Consider the following 18029-nt stretch of genomic DNA (forward strand, 5'->3'; position numbering starts at 1 on the left):
CTCTCTATTCCATGAGATCTAAACTTGCTAATCTGTCTCCCATGGGGAACCTTGTTGAACGCCTTACTGAAGTCCATGTAGATCGTTTCCACTGCTTTGCCCTCATGAATCCTCTTTGTTACTTCAAAAAAAATTGACTCAAGTACATGTGACGTGATTTCTCATACACAAAGCCATTATTAATATCCAGGACTTAACTCTGTACATTGGGATCTGTGTCACCCAGTTATGACTGTTAATATTCTGGATAAAGTTCAAGTACATCAGGTTTGTGTTAGTGACTGTGTATTGAGTCTTGTTGATATCACCCACACAGGTAAGTTCCATTTGAAAGGCAGTCCCTATATCCAGAACCCCGCTCCCATCTGCTCTGTCTCCATCCCCACCATAGACAGTAAGTGGGAGGAGCTCATGGAGTTTTCATGTAAGAGAGATTGAGAAAATCTTCCCTTCTTTCCACTAGCTCACCAGAAAATGATGGTAGTGTCCTTTCCTCTGAACCAGGAGGATCGGGCTCAGAGTTGAGTAACAGCATCTTTGAAAAGGGTGATTGGAAAACATGACCAAGCCGCCAGGCCATACTGTCTCCCAGCTGTCCCCGCCTGAGCCTCAACAGAACTTTCCTGTAGTTTCTCTCCTGTCAGACTCTCCCATTGCTCACTTTGTCCAGGGTTCCCTCCTACTGCTGCACTGCTCCTGTCCGTCACTGACCTGTCCATCCCCCAGTGTCCTCCACATTCATTCATTGTTTACAATCTCCAGCCCTGCCCCCTCCACCCTATTGGGCAGCGGCTGCTGTCAATCACCCAGCTTCTGTGTGATCTGGAGCATGTGCTGTAGGAGGGGAGACCAGTGCACGGGCGCAGTGCTGGGCAATTGTTGGTGTATGTGCAGGGCTGGTCAGGGCCAGGAGGGAGGCTGTGCGTGTGTGGGGTTAATCTGTCATTGGCAGTTTCCTCCCTATGGGAACAGAACTCAGGGAAATGGCCCCTGCCCTGATATCGTGACAAGTAGTCGGCTATCAGTGGGGGGAGCATTTTGCAGAAAGTTATCAGAACTCGTGTGAATATTCAGGAATGTTATGGAAAACAACACAGATGGGCCTGCAATTAAAGTTCTAATTTGGTTCATCTTAGTTCAATCAGATATGATTTGGTCAGTGTTTGCAGGATGGTTCTCATCAGAGGGTCCGTGTGGGGGAAATAAATAAAATGTTCCAGATTGGGGGAAAAAAATCAGTTTGGTTCTGACCAGGAAGGAAGCCTGGGAGATGGGGGGAGGATTCACCAACATCCAGGAGGCTCCGAGTCAGACTCATTGATTTGATTAGATTAGATTTCCTACAGTGTGGAAACAGGCCCTTCAGCCCAACCAGTCCACACCGACCGTCGGAAGAGTAACCCACCCAGACCCATTTCCCTCTGACTAATGTACCTAACACTATGGGCAATTTAGCATGGCCAATTCATCTGACCTGCACATCTTTGGATTGTGGGAGGAAACCTTTTTTTGGTTCTTAGTCTGCAGGCAGGAGCTAGGAAGCTGATTTCAAAGAGAAGAGAGAGTGTCTGAGAACTGGGTGTGGAGGAAAAATGGTGAGGAGATTGGTTTGGATTTCAGTTCACAGAAGAGAGCAATTGTGAGACTGAGATTTAAAGCTTTGGGGGAGCAAAGAAACTACAATTTAATACTATCACTGTCTTATGAATTTCCATCCTGTGTTAACGGTGGTGACTTGTCTTCTCAGTTGTAGGGTTCTGAAAAGGCGGATTTGTGGATGAGAAATTCAAATTGAACTTCCTGTTCAGTTTTGATAGTTACTTGATCCGTGCCGATCTGAATATCATTTGGCCTTTTCATGTGGAAGGAAAGGTGTGTATTCTGTCCATGGGCGAATATTTCAAATGTCAGTGTGTCTGGAAAAAGTACTGAGACACAGCCAAGTCCATGTTAGCGTGGTGACTGTGGAGAAAGAGTTCATTTGTTGTTAAAAGTCTGAAAAAACATGGCACATTTCCCAGGAACGATTAAGCTACAGATTTGTTTTGTATGAGGACAAAGTTTTAATTAATCATGCAACCAGAAACACACAAGGATGCCTGCAGTATGGAAAATGCTATGAAAACGGGATTGTTGTAAAGGAGTTGATTATCGATCGTGGCTTGTAATCCATTGGCGTTGTCACGTCAGTTCCAGCGCCGTGGGGAAACACTGGAAATGTGATGAGTGCAGTGTAGGTTTCAGTTATTAAACTGGAAAAAGTGCAGAAGAAATTTACAAGAATTTTTGCCAGGGCTCAGGGGTCTGAGTTAAAGGGAGAGGTTGGACAAGCGAGGATTTTTTTTTTTTGTTTAGAGCAGAGGAAACAGAGGGGGAATGTTTTCTGGAAGTGTATAAGACCATGAGAGGCCTGGGTAAGGTGAATGCATTCAGTCTTTTTCCCAGGGAATCAAGGAGTGGAGGGCATCAGTTTAAGGTTAGAGGAGAAATTATGAAAGGGAACCTGAGGGGCACATGTTTTACACAGAGGGTGCTATGTATATGGACTGAGCTGCCAGTGGAAGTGCTTGAGGTGGGTACATTAACAACATGTAAAAGACATTTGGACAAATACATGGATAGGAAAGGGTCAGAAGCAGATGGGTCAAGTGCAGGGAAATGGGGTTAGCGTGGATGGACATTCTAGTCAGTATTGGCCAGTTTGGGCCAAAGGCCTGTCTCTGCTGTAGGACTCTGACTCTAAGTATATTTACTATTTCTCCCGCTATCTCTGGTAGCAACCTGGGATGTATTCCATCTGAGCGACGAGTCTTATCTACCTTTAGCTCCATTAACTTGCCCAGCTCTAACACTTTCGTGATAAAGGTTGTTTCTTGTTCCTCACCTTCCTCAGTTTCCTTATCATTTACTGGCATGTTCTTCGTGTTCTCCACTGTGAAGACTGACTGCTGTGAAGACTTCCTGAACCCTGCTGGATAGGAATAACTGGGCACAGAACTCTGAGAGGTCTTCTTTGAGTCTTTATTAATGAGACATGGCAGTTACCTGGATAGTGTACATGCAGAACACCTCCAGGCAGCATCAGGTAACTCCCCGCCTGTCCGATGTGCCGCTCCCATTCTCATACCTTTGTGGTTTGTGGTTTTGAATGGACGCTGTCTCTCAGTATTATCTCCACGGCAATGGCAGTTTAAAAGTTGAGTTCAGCCCAGCACTGATTGGTTAAACCACAAAACCCCTCCCCCACGCCCCTGTGGCTCAGTCAGGTATCTGACAGGCGCTTCAGTTTCAGTGGGGCTGTCTGTCAGGATTCTGATGTGAAAGAGCCGGTGTTGGAACGGGGTGGACAAAGTTAAAAACCACACATCACCAGGTTATAGTCCAACAGGTTTATTTAGAAGTACAAGCTTTTGGAGTGTGCTGTGATTTTTAACTTGATCAGGATTATCTCTATGGTAACGGTTAAGTGCTTCAACAATTACAGAGGCCATATGTTCCCCACACAATAGGTTCCCCTCTCGCAGTGTAAACTGCTATTCTGTCCCTGGGGATAGCTACTCATCACTTTTCTCCCCCAATCCCATCTAGTTTTCTGTTGATCTTTAAAGTTTTTCTCATCTCCTAGTTTCTCCTTGGTCTTTGCCAATTTGTATGCTTTCTATTTCAATTTCATAGACTCCCTTATTTCCTTAGCCATCAATGGCAGATTACTCCTTTTCCTACAGTCCTTCCTTTTCACTAATATATACTTTTGCTGAGCAGTTTGAAAAAATTCTTTGATATTTCTCCACTGTCCGTCAACTGTCCCACCGTAAAGTCTTTGCTACCAGTCTACATTAGCCAACTCCTGTCTCATCTTATTGTAGTCTCCTTTGTTTAAGCACAGAATCTGTATTGGATTTAATCTTCCCGCTTTCCACCTGTATTCTAAATTTGACCATACTTATCACAAGTCTTTTATCAGATTACGAGGTGAGATGATGTTACCTGGGTGTTTTGGTTTTCATTGTCAAAGACCTTGGCTTTGTAATAAAGTACAGGATAGATATTCACAACAGAGTATTCTGGACGGTGTGAATTTACTACACAATCAAAAACCATAAATCACTGTCTCCCCTCAGTTTAAAATTGCAAAATCATTATCTCCTACACGCTTCCTCATCTTCTAAGTTTGAAATGCTAATCCCCCTGACTATCCTACTTTTCCCGAAAATCTCCTTTGGCGAAGGTGGTGATTTTTGGATTCAGCTTTCCAGTTATTACCGTAAGAAGATAAGCACTGGGCACAGGAGAGGGAATGCAGCCCTTTGAACCAGCTCCACCATTTAATACCATGATGACTGAGCTCACCTCGGTCTCAGCTGGATTTTCCCGCCTGCTCTATCTCACCCTTCAACTCATTGAAAATTAAAAATCTGTATCTCTTCATTAAATTTGCTCATTGTTCTGGCATCCACCGCATTTTGAATAGGGAATTCCACAGATTCACAACACATTGAGTTAGGTACATTCTCCTTCATGAGAATACAATAGAGTTCTTATAGTGCAGAGTCCACACCAACCCTATGATGAGCCTCCCATTCAGACCCACCCATTCCCTGTAACCCTGCATTTCCCGTGGCTAATTGCCTAAACAGCACATGCATGGAAACTGGGCAATTTAACATGGGCAATCCACCTAATCTGCACATATTTGGTCTATGGGAGGAAACTGGAGCACGGTTGGAAACTCGTACAGACATGGGGGGGAATGTGTAAACTCCACACAGTCGCCTAAGGCTGGAATCAAACCCAGATCGCTAACGCTGTGAGGCAGCAGTGCTAACCACTCAGCTACCTCTGCTTAAACTCTGCTCCTCCTTATTAACCTCTCTATCACCCAATTTGCTGAATCTATATTCCTCACGTCAGAAATCAGGTCGTGGAAACGAATGTCTCAGTGAAACCCAATGACAGCCCATATGTCCTGTGTGTGTGAATGGGGATTTGATAGACAACACCCTCCAGCCCACACTTTTCATTCACTTTCCAGAGACAGGGCTCAAGTAGCTTCCTGGGGACTACAACTCCCACAATCCCTGAGGCAGGGACCACACGTGAGTGGGGAAACCCGGCACTGTCCATGTACAGAATGTGGGTGGGCTTTGGAGCATGTGCTTTGGGGTACCTAGCGGAAAGTACTTCACACTGTGATTGGCTGGAGGAGTAACATATCAGCTTTTAGTATTGATCTGCCGGGGAATTAAGGTGTCATCACACCCACGTGGGACCAAGTTCCATCCCCAATGCCTCATAATGCTGGGAATCGACCAATGGGAAACCAAGGAGGATCTAACCCATTCTCCCAGACTGAAGGTTCCTCTTCTGTCCAGGATCTGCCACCTCCCTTTCTGTCTCCTTTTGTTTCATTCTGCTGTTACATTATTGACTTGCAGCAACTGAAGGGAAAGGAAGTGAACCCAGAAAGGGTGCAGAGTCTAACCAGGGACGGGAAGTAGTGGCATGGATCTGTTTATCAGTTACTCCATGAGAATGGGGAGGGTGTACATTAGGGGGTAGCAGAGGCAGAATGGTGGGAGAGAGTAAGTGGGCTGCAGGGTTACAGCTTTAGGGAAAGACTGGGAAAAAGATATTCCAGAGAAACTAAAATTGCCTGTTCTGAATTTCTAACCTGTACATATTCCTTTATATAGGGTGCTAGATTGTGAAGATTCACAGACTGAAATCTCAAAATCATGTGCAGATCGTGATTAAGTTAACCAGCATTTGACGAACCAAAGACTGAGAGTCAATCGGCCAAAATCCTGCAACACTCTCCCTCACAGCATTGTCGGTCTATCTGCGCCAAATGAACTGCAAATGGTTCGAGACAGCAGTTCACTACCATCTTGTCAAGGGTAACTAGAGATGGGGAATATATGCTGGCTGAGCCAGTGATGCCCATATCCTGGAAATGGTTTCTATCTCTATTTACTGAAACCTGATTGTTACTGCAGGATGATGATGGATGATGAGTGCATGCATCACATTACCCCTGCCTACACCCACACAGTAACACCGCAACGGCACTGGAACAAAAGGCAATGAAGCTAAAGGAGGACTTAGATATAGTTCTTAAAGGTAAAGGCATCAAAGGGGATTGGAGCACAGCAGGAACAGGAGACTGAGCTGGATGGTCAGCTGTTTCCCATTGAATGGTGGCGCAGGATTGAAAAGCCGAAAGCCCCCCTCCTGCCCCTATCTCCCAGGTCTGTATGTAACCATGGAACCCGGGTAGGAAGGAGTGGGCAGGACAGGGACTCTCCAGGAGATTGCACTTCCACATCAGTTTTCAGTGAGGGATGGTTTGATGGACTTTGTTTAACATTTGTCTTTAATGCAAAGTTTGTAAATTTGGTTTTAAAACATGTACGAGTTTATTCCACGATAAATGAAACAAAAAGAAAAGAAACAAAACGATCTGAATATAACAGTTTTAAAATTTCAACGCCGTATAAAACAAAATCCCGACGTCTCCCGGACACCATCACTTTCCAGTTTCTCAAACTCCAGGAGATATTCCCCCCGCGTCGGAACCTTTGGTTTGATTTAACTGCTTTTCAGTTCTCGTTGTGTGAGCTGTGGAGTTTTCTTTTTTCCCCATTTCTCGGACCCAGAAGTGTTATCACAGCAACCTTCCCACCATCAAAATCATAATTTCGCCATTATAGCAGTAAACCACCTGAATAACCAATTGAATATTTATAAACAAAGCCCATTATGGGCAAAGCAAACCACTACAAGTGGCAGAGTGGGAAAGGACGTAATCAAAGTAGAGTTGGGGGTGAGGGGGCAGCGCTGGAGATAAAGGGGTGCCCACCTCTATCTAAAGGCATCAAGAGCACTGATACACACCACATGCTCCTTCTCCAAGGACACCCTGCTGTGTAGCCTTTATCCTCAATCATAGAGTAGAATCCCTACAGTGTGGAAGGAGAGCATTGGCCCATCAAATCTCACCAACCATCCGAAGAGCATCCCACCCAGAGCAATCCAGAGTAACACTGCATTTCCCATGGCTGATCCACTAGTCTACACAATCCTCGACACTATGGGCAATTTAGCACGACCGATCCACCTAACCTGCACATCTTTAGTCTGTGGGAGGAAACCAGGGCACCGGGAGGGGACCCACACTATCATGGGGAGAATGTGGGAACTCCACACAGGCCGTTGGCCAACGCTGGACTCCGACCTTATACCTGATGTTGTGAAGCAGCAGTGCTACAATCACAATTTAAATCAAAATAGATGGCCCCTTCTCATTGTCACATTGCTGTTTGTGGAGACTCACTGCCCAGATAGACATCTCAAAGTTCAGAAAGTGGCAATATAAATTCAGTCAACTCCAGCCCAGTTAATGTGATTAACAACCACAACATCAATACTCTAACAGTGTCATCATGAACACAGTCCAGTCCTGACTCTGATGGACAGTAACATCAGAATCAGAGTCCTGCAGTGATGTGTGAACTCTACCCCACACGGAGCAGGTGGATGACCACTTCCCTGTGTCCACTCACTGGGCTCTCAGTCGTGTTGAAGACTCAGCAAATCCCTTGTCACGCAGTGACGATCCTACCCAGTGTGAACGCGCTGGGGTCTCAGGGGACAGGATGAATAATTGAATCCTCTCTTCCACACTGAGCATCTGAATGGCCTCTCCCCTGTGTGGGCTCGCTGGGGTCTCAGGGGGTGGGATGAATCACTGAATCCCCTCTCACACACTGATCATCTGAATGGCCTGTCCCGTGTGGGCTCAGTGGTGTCTCGGGGGGTGATGCATTTGAGTGAATCTCTCCCCACACGCTGGGAGCAAGTGAATGGCCTTTCCCCAGAGTGAGCTCTCTGGGGTCACTGCAGGTAGTGCATTTGAGTGAATGTCTCCCCACACTGTGAGAAAGTGAATGGCCTTTCCCCAGAGTGAGCTCGGTGTTTCAGCATTTCAGAGGACCTAGTGTGTCCTTTACCACACACTGAGCAGGTGAATGGCCTCTCCCCAGTGGGAATGCACCGATGTCTCTGCAGGTGAGAGATTTGAATGAATTATTTCTCACACATGGAGCAGGTGAAGGGTCGATATCCTCTGTGCCCTCTCTGGTGCCTCAGCAGATTGTAAGATTGAGTAAATCCCTTCCCATACGTGGGGCAGGTGAATGGCCTCTCCCCAGTGTGACTGTGTCAGTGTGTGTCCTGCTGGGAGGGGTAAGCGAATTCCTTCCCACAGTCCCCACATTTACATACCCTAGCCCTGGTCCCGTCCCATTGGTGTCTTCGCAAATCACATGACCGGTTAAATATTCAACTGCATGCAGAGCAGAGGAATTATTTCTCTGGGCTAGGCATGCTGCTTTCCCTTTCCATATTACCGATAAGGATCAGGACCTGCGGAATTGGACGACTCTGCAGTTGATGTGATGTTAAAGCTGAGTTTCCCATGTGGAACTTTCTCTCTGTAAAAAAAAAGTTTCTCCATATCATTAATACAACTCCCAACACCAGCTCTCCCTTCAGTTCTCCTGAATTTCTAATTTTGGACTAATGCAATGACCTCAGTAATGTGCCTTTCTCTCACTTGTTTCTGAAAGTAAATTAGGACCATTTTGAATAACTTTACAAGAAGGACCCACACCTATTCTATCATGTACGAGTTCTAATCCATGGGAAGTTTGTTGCCAGCTCCGATGACAGTCATAATGCTCCGACCACTTCACCGGAGCCAGTGCAAGTCAATTCTAACAATTATCAATAGATTTTATCTAAACAGGATGCCCCCACAATGGACACTCAATGCCCGTAAGTTGTCATTTTTCTTAAAGCCGCTCATGTGTCCGGCAATCTGGCAATACAATTGAAGATATTTTATACAGTAACCTTACAGTCTCAATTGCCAGTTCCAGTCCATGAAGCAGCCAGTAACATGCCGCAGTGAATTGAATTCTAACAGCAGCATTGCCCTGGCAGGAGAGATTGCAGAGCATGAAACTGTCTTCTCTGGAGTATCTAAAATGAAACACTTGAAATGAACAAAATTCTTCAGGAGCTCGATGGGATAAATACAGCAAGGATGTGCTCCCTGGCTGGTGTGTCTGGAATGAAATAAGCGCTAACGGTGTTATCTTTACCCAGCACCCCCTTCAGCTGCATAAATGTTTAGGATTTAGTTGCTGCTCTTATTCCATGCTCTTGATCACCCCTGTTTGTAACTGCTGTAATGTTGGTGGCTGTGCAAATTGATAACATTTGATTCAATCCATCCCAAAACCTTTCTGTATCTGTGTCTCACTTTTGTTCACCAAGACCCTCATTCAATCTGACCTCTTTGCAAACCCTGCCCTGATATTTCCTTAGAGGGCTCAGAATTAATTGTTCACAGAATTATTACTGTGCAAAAGGAGGCTGATTGGCTTATCAGTTCTCCAAAGGATCACCTCACTGAATGCTATTCTTCTGCCTTTACCCCATAAACCTTCCCATTCATCCTCTTCCAATGACTGTTCAATTCTATCCTCTTCATTGTGCCTGACTCCACCACACTCTTTGGTAGTGCATTCCTGACCATAAACTTTCTCTGCATGAAAACATTTTGTCTCATGTCCCATGTGCTTCTTTTGTCAATCCCTTTACAGCGGTGCCTCCTCATTATTGATTCTTTCATGCATGTGAACAGTTTGTCTTGATCTACTCTCACTAGATCCCTTTTGGAGATATCTTTACCCACCATACCCTGGGATAGTGTCTACATCTCTCCCGGTCACAGGAGAGCAGTGCGAGACCATTCAGGTGCTCTCATTCTGGGATTGGGTTCAGGACATTATTCAGCCTCACTGTACTCCAGTGAATACACAACAGGGAGAGGCCATTCACCTGCTCTCAGTGTGGGAAGAAATTCACTCAGATATCCAGCTTGATGAAACACCGGCGAGTTCACAGGTAACCACAGTGATCGGATTTATTTTGTTTGTTCATGGGATCATGGCATCACTTCCTGGGGCAGCATTTGTCATCCATTCTAACTGCACAGAAGATGGTTCAGAGGCAACCCCATTATTCAGGGTCTGGATTCACATGCCGGCTGGACCAGGTCAGAAGTAACAGTTTCCTAGACTCAGTGACATTAAGAGTTGATTTATGATCTATTATCCTATTTTGGAAATGGTAATGAATAATGTTTGCAGTTGAATTAAAAGTGCAAGACCAAAATGGGTTTTAGCGCTGAAAATGTGTTGCTGGAAAAGCGCAGCAGGTCAGGCAGCATCCAAGGAACAGGAGAATCGACGTTTCGGGCATGAGCCCTTCTTCATTCCTGAAGAAGGGCTCATGCCCGAAACGTCGATTCTCCTGCTCCTTGGATGCTGCCTGACCTGCTGTGCTTTTCCAGCAACACATTTTCAGCTCTGATCTCCAGCATTTGCAGTCCTCACTTTTTCCAAAATGGGTTTTATTCTAATTGAGCATGCCCTCCTGTTTGCTCAGTTGTTATTGACAATCTCATCCCCCTCTCACAGACAACCTGTTCCAGATAGTGTTACAGAAAAGGAAGAATGGTCAGCTGCAGCTGGTCACCTGACCCCAAAGGTTCACTCTCCACAGATGCTACCAAATCTGCTGAATTTCTCCAGCAATTTCTGTTTTTGTGTCTGATTTACCAGCATTTGCAGATCGTTAGTTTTTCAATGTTGATCTTGTCTGTTGCAGAGGAGTTTATTGATGAGTTTGGAGAGTTTTGAACATTGCAAGTTAGGCCAGAAATCAGCCATGATCTATTGAATGGCAGAGCAGGGTTGAGGGGTTGAATAGCCTCCTCCTGTTCCAATGAAATTTGCCCATCTGCAGCTTTCGGCAACATTTCCCCTCACTGCTCACTTCACTTCCATGTCTAACACACTGTTACTGACTGAACAAACCTGTGTTTGAGCTAAACCTGCTAATGTTCAGTGGCTCCCTCTCCTGCCATCCGGGTTTAACTCTCATCATGGAATGTTGTCTCGTATTACTGCGGGAATGCCCACAAAGGACCCAACCTGGAGTCTGTATCCCCTGGGATCCACAAACCCGGTTTATTTCCTTCTTCCTATTTCATTCTGGCTATTGAACTCTCGGTTTCAATCCAATCTCCTGTCATGCTCTTCAACATGCCCATGTGGGTGGGCTATAGGCAGCTGGGATTTAATGATGGGAAATGGGGATTAGGCAGAAGCACGAGAAGAGGCGACAGCAAAGACAGTTCTCATTGTAACGGCAGAGTTTCTCCATGACCCAGTGAGTGGTGAGGCACCTGAGATTGTGGGGGAGGAAGATTCAATCAGGGATTTGGGAAGACACTCAGATACTGACCTGTCCACCTGATTGTTAACTCAGATAGATAGACAGAAAGAAAGATGCACATTTAGGTAGCAACTTTGATGACCTGGGGCATTGAACCATGCTCCAGACCCAATGATCCCCACATCAAATCTCTGAACACAAAAACACAAAGCTTCCTACTTGTAAAAGGCTGTCTCTCAGCCTCCTCTTTTCTTGAGAAAAGAGTTTTGAGATGTTCAGCATTTCCTGGTGTTTATAATCTCTATGCTCCTGTAAGTTTCGTGACTGAACTTTTATTTTCCTGTTCCTGTGAGTGACGGCAGCAGCAGAAACAGGTCCTGACCTGTGAGTGGTTTTGGTTGGAATATTTGTATTTACAAATTCATTCTCAGCCTCACCTACAGTGAGAAATTGATGTAAACAGAAGGAAAGGAGTGAGTGAGCACCCACAGAAACACAAAGGCAGCATGTGTACCTGAGCTGAATGAACCGGGCATCAGGAAAATGTGATGACAATCACAACTCGTTCGAATCCCTGAGGTGCAGAAAGAGGCTACTCAGCTCATCGAGTCTGCAATGACCTGCTCTCCCACCCTATCCCTATTACCCCACATTTACCATGGCTAACCCAACCCACCTAACCTGCACACTCCAGACCATGTTAGCACAGCCAATAGAGCAAAACTGCACATCTGTGGGAGAGTCACAAATTACATCAAAATGCTTGGAATTGTGGATGAATTTTCACAAATACTTGACTGATGCAAATACTGTGTTTTCGAAAATAAAATCTGGGGGAAACTGCAGCCAGAAAGATTTCTGATTATCTCTGGAGGAAGAGAATTCAAAACTCGTGCCATTGACCCAGGGGACACAGTGAAGTCACAGAGACTTGGGAACCATCAGAAATGTAACAGGTTGTGAGGAAGGTGGAGGTGAGACAAAGACAAAAAGACAGTCTGTCACACGGGAGAAGGCAGGAGAGATTAAACAGCAGAAATGGGATTGCCTCAAGGCCACGGGGAATGGAGTTAGGGCTGGGAAACAAATAAGGAAACAAGGTATGCAGCTGTCAATGAAAACAAAAACAGAAAAAAAAGGCTGAATTCAGAGTCTGAAATTATTGCTCATTGGTGAGTACAGAATACTGTAAAGCCTGGGTAGTTCTATTACAGCCATCACAGGCAAGGACTGATTTGGGATAGTCAACATGGCGTTGTGCATGGGAAATCTTGTCTCACAAACTGGATTGAGTTTTTTGAAGAAGTAACAAAGAGGATTGATGAGAGCAGAGCAATAGATGTGATCTATATGGACTTCAGTAAGGCATTCGATAAGGTTGCCCATGGGAGACTAATTAGCAAGGTTAGATTTCATGGAATACAGGGAGAACTAACCATTTGGATATAGAACTGGCTCAAAGGTAGAAGACAGAGGGTGGTGGTGGAGGGTTGATTTTCAGACTGGAGGCCTCTGACCAGTGGAGTGCCACAGGAATCGGTGTTGATTCCTCTACTTTTTGTTATTTACATAAATGATTTGGGTGCGAGCATAAGAGGTACAATTAGTAAGTTTGCAGATAAGAGCAACATTGGAGGTGTAGTGGAGAGCGAAGAGGGTTACCTCAGATTACAGCAGGATATGGACCAGATGGGCCAATGGGCTGAGAAGTAGTGATGGAGTCAGATAAATGCGAGGTGCTGCATTTTGGGGAAGCAATTCTGAGCAGGACTTATTCACTTAATGATAAGGTCCTAGGGAGTGTTGCTGAACAAAGAGACCTTGGAGTGCAGGTTAATAGCTCCTTGAAAGTGGAGTCGCAGGTAGATAGGATAGTGAAGAAGACTTTTGGTATGCTTTCCTTTCTTGGTCAGAGTATTGAGTACAGGAGTTAGGAGGTCATATTGTGGCTGTACAGGACATTGGTTAGACCACTGTTAGAATATTGTGTGCAATTCTGGTTGCCTTCCTATCGGAAAGATGTTGTGAAACTTGAAAGGGTTCAGAAAAGATTTACAAGGATGTTGCCAGGGTTGGAGGATTTTAGCTATAGGGAGAGGCTGAACAGGCTGGGTCTGTATTCCATGGAGTGTCGGAGGCTGAGGGTTGACCTTCCAGGTGTTTACAAAATTATGAGGGGCATGGATAGGATAAATAGACAAAGTCTTTTCCCTGGGGTTGGGGAGTCCAGAACTAGAGGGCATAGGTTTAGGGTGAGAGGGGAAAGATATAAAAGAGACCTAAGGGGCAACTTTTTTATGCAGAGGGTGGTATGTGCATGGAATGAGCTGCCAGAGGAAGTGTTAGAAGCTGGTACAATTGCAACACTTAAATGCATTTGGATGGGTATATGAATAGGAAAGGTTTGGTGGGACTCGATTGGGTTGGGTTACCTGGTCAGCACAGACGAGTTGGACCCAAGGGTCTGTTTCCATGCTGGACATCTCTATGTCTCTATGACTGTATGTATAGAGAGAGGGCCGGCATTGGGTGGGATGACCCACCGCCCTGTAAAGTCCAGAAGGCCGTGTCTATGGCACCGCCTGGCATCAAAACTCAAACTTGGACAGACAGGAGGGGGCAACAAAGGGAACTGACAGAAACTAAACCTGAACTGTTTACCTGGCTGAATGACAGATGTTGGTGAATGAACACCCAGCCTGATAGAGAAATGGTAATAATGGGTCTTATTGGGAGAGTATGGATGAATTAATTGAAGTACACAATCTCACTGATGAGGATGTCAGGCTAAAACCTTTCAGGCCAAGATGCCCTGACGTGTACAGCAGAATCTGTCCCTGCAATGAGAGGGTGGGGGTGTGAGCCGGTTCCCTTCAGTGCACAGCCGATCAGTGGCTCCAGGCATTTACAGATATTACAGGGACACACTGGGGAGGGGACAGGCTGAATGGGCTAAAATAACCTTAGTGACTCAGGGCCGCAAGGGTAATATCAACGATCGTACAGAGAGGAAGCTTGAGGTGTATAAGGACCACGGGGGATTACCAAACCTCAACCTGTGGTGATGAAATTTGTTTGATGTATTTAAAAGATGACACGAAACCCCATGTAACTGTAATTATAAACATGGGACTCCCAGTGGGAGATAATTCTAAACAAATTCTGAATTGGGCCATGAGAGCTGAGGCAAGCTCAGAAACACAAGGGAATAGCTGCAGTACAGGGAGGGGAACCAGACTCGCAATGTTGCAAGGGAAGCAGAAAAGGGCATATAGACAAGGAACGTAGGCAGAGAGAGGGAGATAGGTGTTCACATTGTGTGTGGCCTGTGTTCACGTGTGCACATGCATAGCCCATAAATATTTATTGACACGCTGTTAGGGCTCGAGCAACACATGATGTTAACACAGGCGCATCTATATCAGTTACCGATATGGATTTACCCCTCACCCTTTCAATTACTAAAATGAGAGCAGTCGGAGTGGGAACTGAGGAAGCTGGATGAAGCTGGAGGAAGCTATCCTGATGTAGATCAGGAATATAACAAAATACATTCAGATATGGGAGTGTGAAACTGAGGAAAGGACCATTCTGGGAGTTGCCATTTTAGAACAATTAGGAGCAACTATTGATGTAGAGACCTGGACTATAACATAGGGACGCTCCAGCCAGTAATGGGACAGGAAGAAAATAAGAGGCGACATCACCAAAGTAGCTGAATTGCAGGGAGAGTGGGACAGTCAGGGAATCTTGGGAGTTACAGCTAGGACCCACTCAGCGGTGTGGGTAACCCAAACAGGAATGTGGGTTATTATCTGTAGATCCTGTAAAGATTGAGGGCCCTCTCACTCCCCACACAAACAGGATCCCATTAAAGCTGGGGCTGAGGAGGCAGTAATTGTGACAGTAACAGATTGAGAGAAGTAGAGAATCATCAGACTGACAGTATCCCTTACTAATTGACAGAAGCCGGATAGCTGTCTGAGGAAACAGTGCACCTTGATCCAGTTACCTCAGGGATCCCACAATATTCCAGTATATCCCACCGGTATATGGCTGATGGAGTTAGTCAAATTGATCTTACCAACACCTTATCACCTCAGTCGGTGAGATAGAACATCTCTGGATATTAAACAGAGTATTGGGTCAGGTCATCCAGGCTGGGCTTAAAATTAACTCACAGAGAGTGCAACTGGGGAGGTAGGGATATCATACTGGGGAGATCAAATCATGAAGCGTGAGGGGACAGTCCCAGCAGAACCAAAAACTATGATATTAAAACTGTCCACCCGCACACCGTGAAGGGCGTAAGGCAAACCTTAGGATTGTTTAACTACTGTGGGAACTTTGTAAGTAATATCCAGAATTGGTAGAGCCATCTAAAGCCCTGAAAGAAGCACTGGATGAGCCAGGGGACAGGGAGGAAACATGTACACAGCATGCCTTTGACATTGTTCATGACCATGTGTTGGCCTGGGCTCAGTGAGGGTACATCACCTTCTGGGGGCCACATAGAGCATGAGGAACAGGTCAGAGACTTAGTGGAAACAGCTAAATTTCCCAGTGAAGCAACAATGATGAAGATTAGAGCTCACAAAAGTAGAAACTCCACACCAACAGAGCAGTGAGTATGTGGGTAAGGCAGGTAAAATACTGACTGAAACAGTGCAGACATTTGGGGAAGTGGCAGTGACAGTAGCTACAGAAGCGAGAAAGGAAAGTTTAAAGACATTCTTAGAAACAGTCACAGAACTGGAGAAACAGGAACAGGAAAAGGATGGGGCAATAATAGGACACGACAGAGTCTGGATGATCCAGCAGTGCCACTACACTGTATAAGACAAACATTATTAAAAACATATCATAGGCTGAACCATATTGGGCAGGATACATGCAATATCAGATGACCTACTACCGGGGTGACCTGGAACAGGGAGAGGTTTTGTCGAAGGTGTGTAGTCTGTACACTGTGTGAGCCAGAGAAAGCAATCAGGGTAAAGTGGATCGAGCAGCTGAGACCCAGAAGGACATGGGAATAATTAAGATGGATTTTACATACACCTCCATCCCAAGCCCAGGGAAGGAAATCCTGCTGGATCTTAATAAATAGGTTTACGCAGTGAGTGAAAGCATTCCCCTGCAGATTCTGACCAAGGGACACATAGTTAAACACATCTGTGCCCTGTTTGATACTGAACAGAAATCCCATCTCCCACACCACCCCCAGTGCTCAGGTACAGCAGAAGGAATGAAGCAGACACAGACAGCTAGTCTGACTAAGGCCCTGACAGAGACAGGCAGGGATGGTTAGAGTACTCCCCATCATCCCAATGAAACTGAGGGCAACCCCAGCAAAGGAAACAGGACTGTTTACCTTTGAATTAGTGACTGAATGGACTATGCAGCTACCAGAGGGCGTGGCAGTGGGAGGGCTCGAGATGTGCAATGGTAAGGATAGGGTTAAACAATTTGTGAAAGAACTGGATAAGCAACTGCATGAGCTGAGAGGGGAAGTTGCAGAACGGTAGAGAATCAGAAACTGGAAAAGGGAGCAGAGAAACCTCCAAGCTGACATCCCAAACCCAGGAGATTGGGTCAGGGGGGATATATTACCGGAACGTATGAAGGAAATGCAGCAGAATGCTGGATTTGGTTGGGGGAGCCAGAGAGGGAACTCTCCCATCATGCGTTAGTAAGCTCTGAATAAACATTGGTCATGCTGCACAGCACAGAACTGAAGGCTCCTCTTTGATATTTCTCCCAACAACAGTTGTGCTGGGGCAAGTTGCCGGCTGGAGGTCTGTGGCTAGTGCTGTTCCACAAGGATCAGAACTGGGACATCTGTTGTTTGTAATGTATATAAATGATTAGTTTGAAAATGTAAACGATTTAATTAGCAAGTTTGTCGATGGTACATGGTACATGAAGAATGTTGTCAAAGGATACAGCAAGGAAGAGGGCAGGTGGAAGGTTATGTGGAGAAATTGCAGACAGATTTTAATTCAGATAAGTGTGAGGTGATACATTTTGGGAGGCTCATTGTAAGAGGAATGTGTACACTAAACGGAAGGGCCCTGAGCAGCATTGGGATACAGAGGGATCTTCAGGTGCAAGTTCACAGCTCCCTGAATGTGGTGAAGAAGGTGGATGGCAGGCTTGCCTTCTGCTGGATTAGTGGTGCTGGAAGAGCACAGCAGTTTAGGCAGCATCCGAGGAACAGTAAAATCGAAGTTTCGGGCAAAAGCCCTTCATCAGGAATAAAGCTTTCTTCTGTCAGGGGAGTAAATATAAAACTGGCATTAGGCCACCTTTGGAGTATTTTGTGCTGTTTGGATTACCACATTATAATGAGGATGTGGAGGCTTTGGAGAGAGTGGAAACAGGTTTACCAGGATGTTGCCTGGATTGGGAGAGGTTGGAAAATCTTGAATTGCTGTCTTTGGAAAGTCAGTGGCTGCGGAATAATCCGAGAGGCACAGACAGAGTGAATAATCTGAATCTTTTTCCATGGTGGAAATGATAAATTCTCGAGGCCATAGATTTTAGGGGAGAGGGGGCAAGTTCAAAGGAAATGAAAACCGAAAGAACAGCAGATGCTGTAAACCAGAAGTTTCTGGAAAAAAACTCAGCAGTTCTATCAGCACCTGTGAAGGGAAATCAGAGTTAACGTTTCTGTTGAAGTGTGACCAGAACCGAAACATTAACTGAGTTTTCTTCACAGA

At 45.4% G+C, this 18029-nt stretch overlaps 1 long non-coding RNA gene across 1 annotated transcript; it reads left to right on the forward strand.

Annotated features, from left to right (window-relative positions):
* Positions 1-1765: 1765 nt before the first annotated feature.
* Positions 1766-5906, forward strand: LOC148138574 (uncharacterized). The gene is made up of 3 exons (XR_015753911.1): positions 1766-1872; positions 2894-3085; positions 5694-5906. It is a non-coding gene; the product is annotated as an uncharacterized LOC148138574 (long non-coding RNA).
* The last annotated feature ends 12123 nt before the right edge of the window (positions 5907-18029 follow it).

This window comes from Chiloscyllium plagiosum, unplaced genomic scaffold, assembly GCF_037043375.1.
Source record: "Chiloscyllium plagiosum isolate Xiang-an unplaced genomic scaffold, Cpla_swu_hap1 HiC_scaffold_40, whole genome shotgun sequence".
Classification (NCBI taxonomy): domain Eukaryota; kingdom Metazoa; phylum Chordata; class Chondrichthyes; order Orectolobiformes; family Hemiscylliidae; genus Chiloscyllium; species Chiloscyllium plagiosum.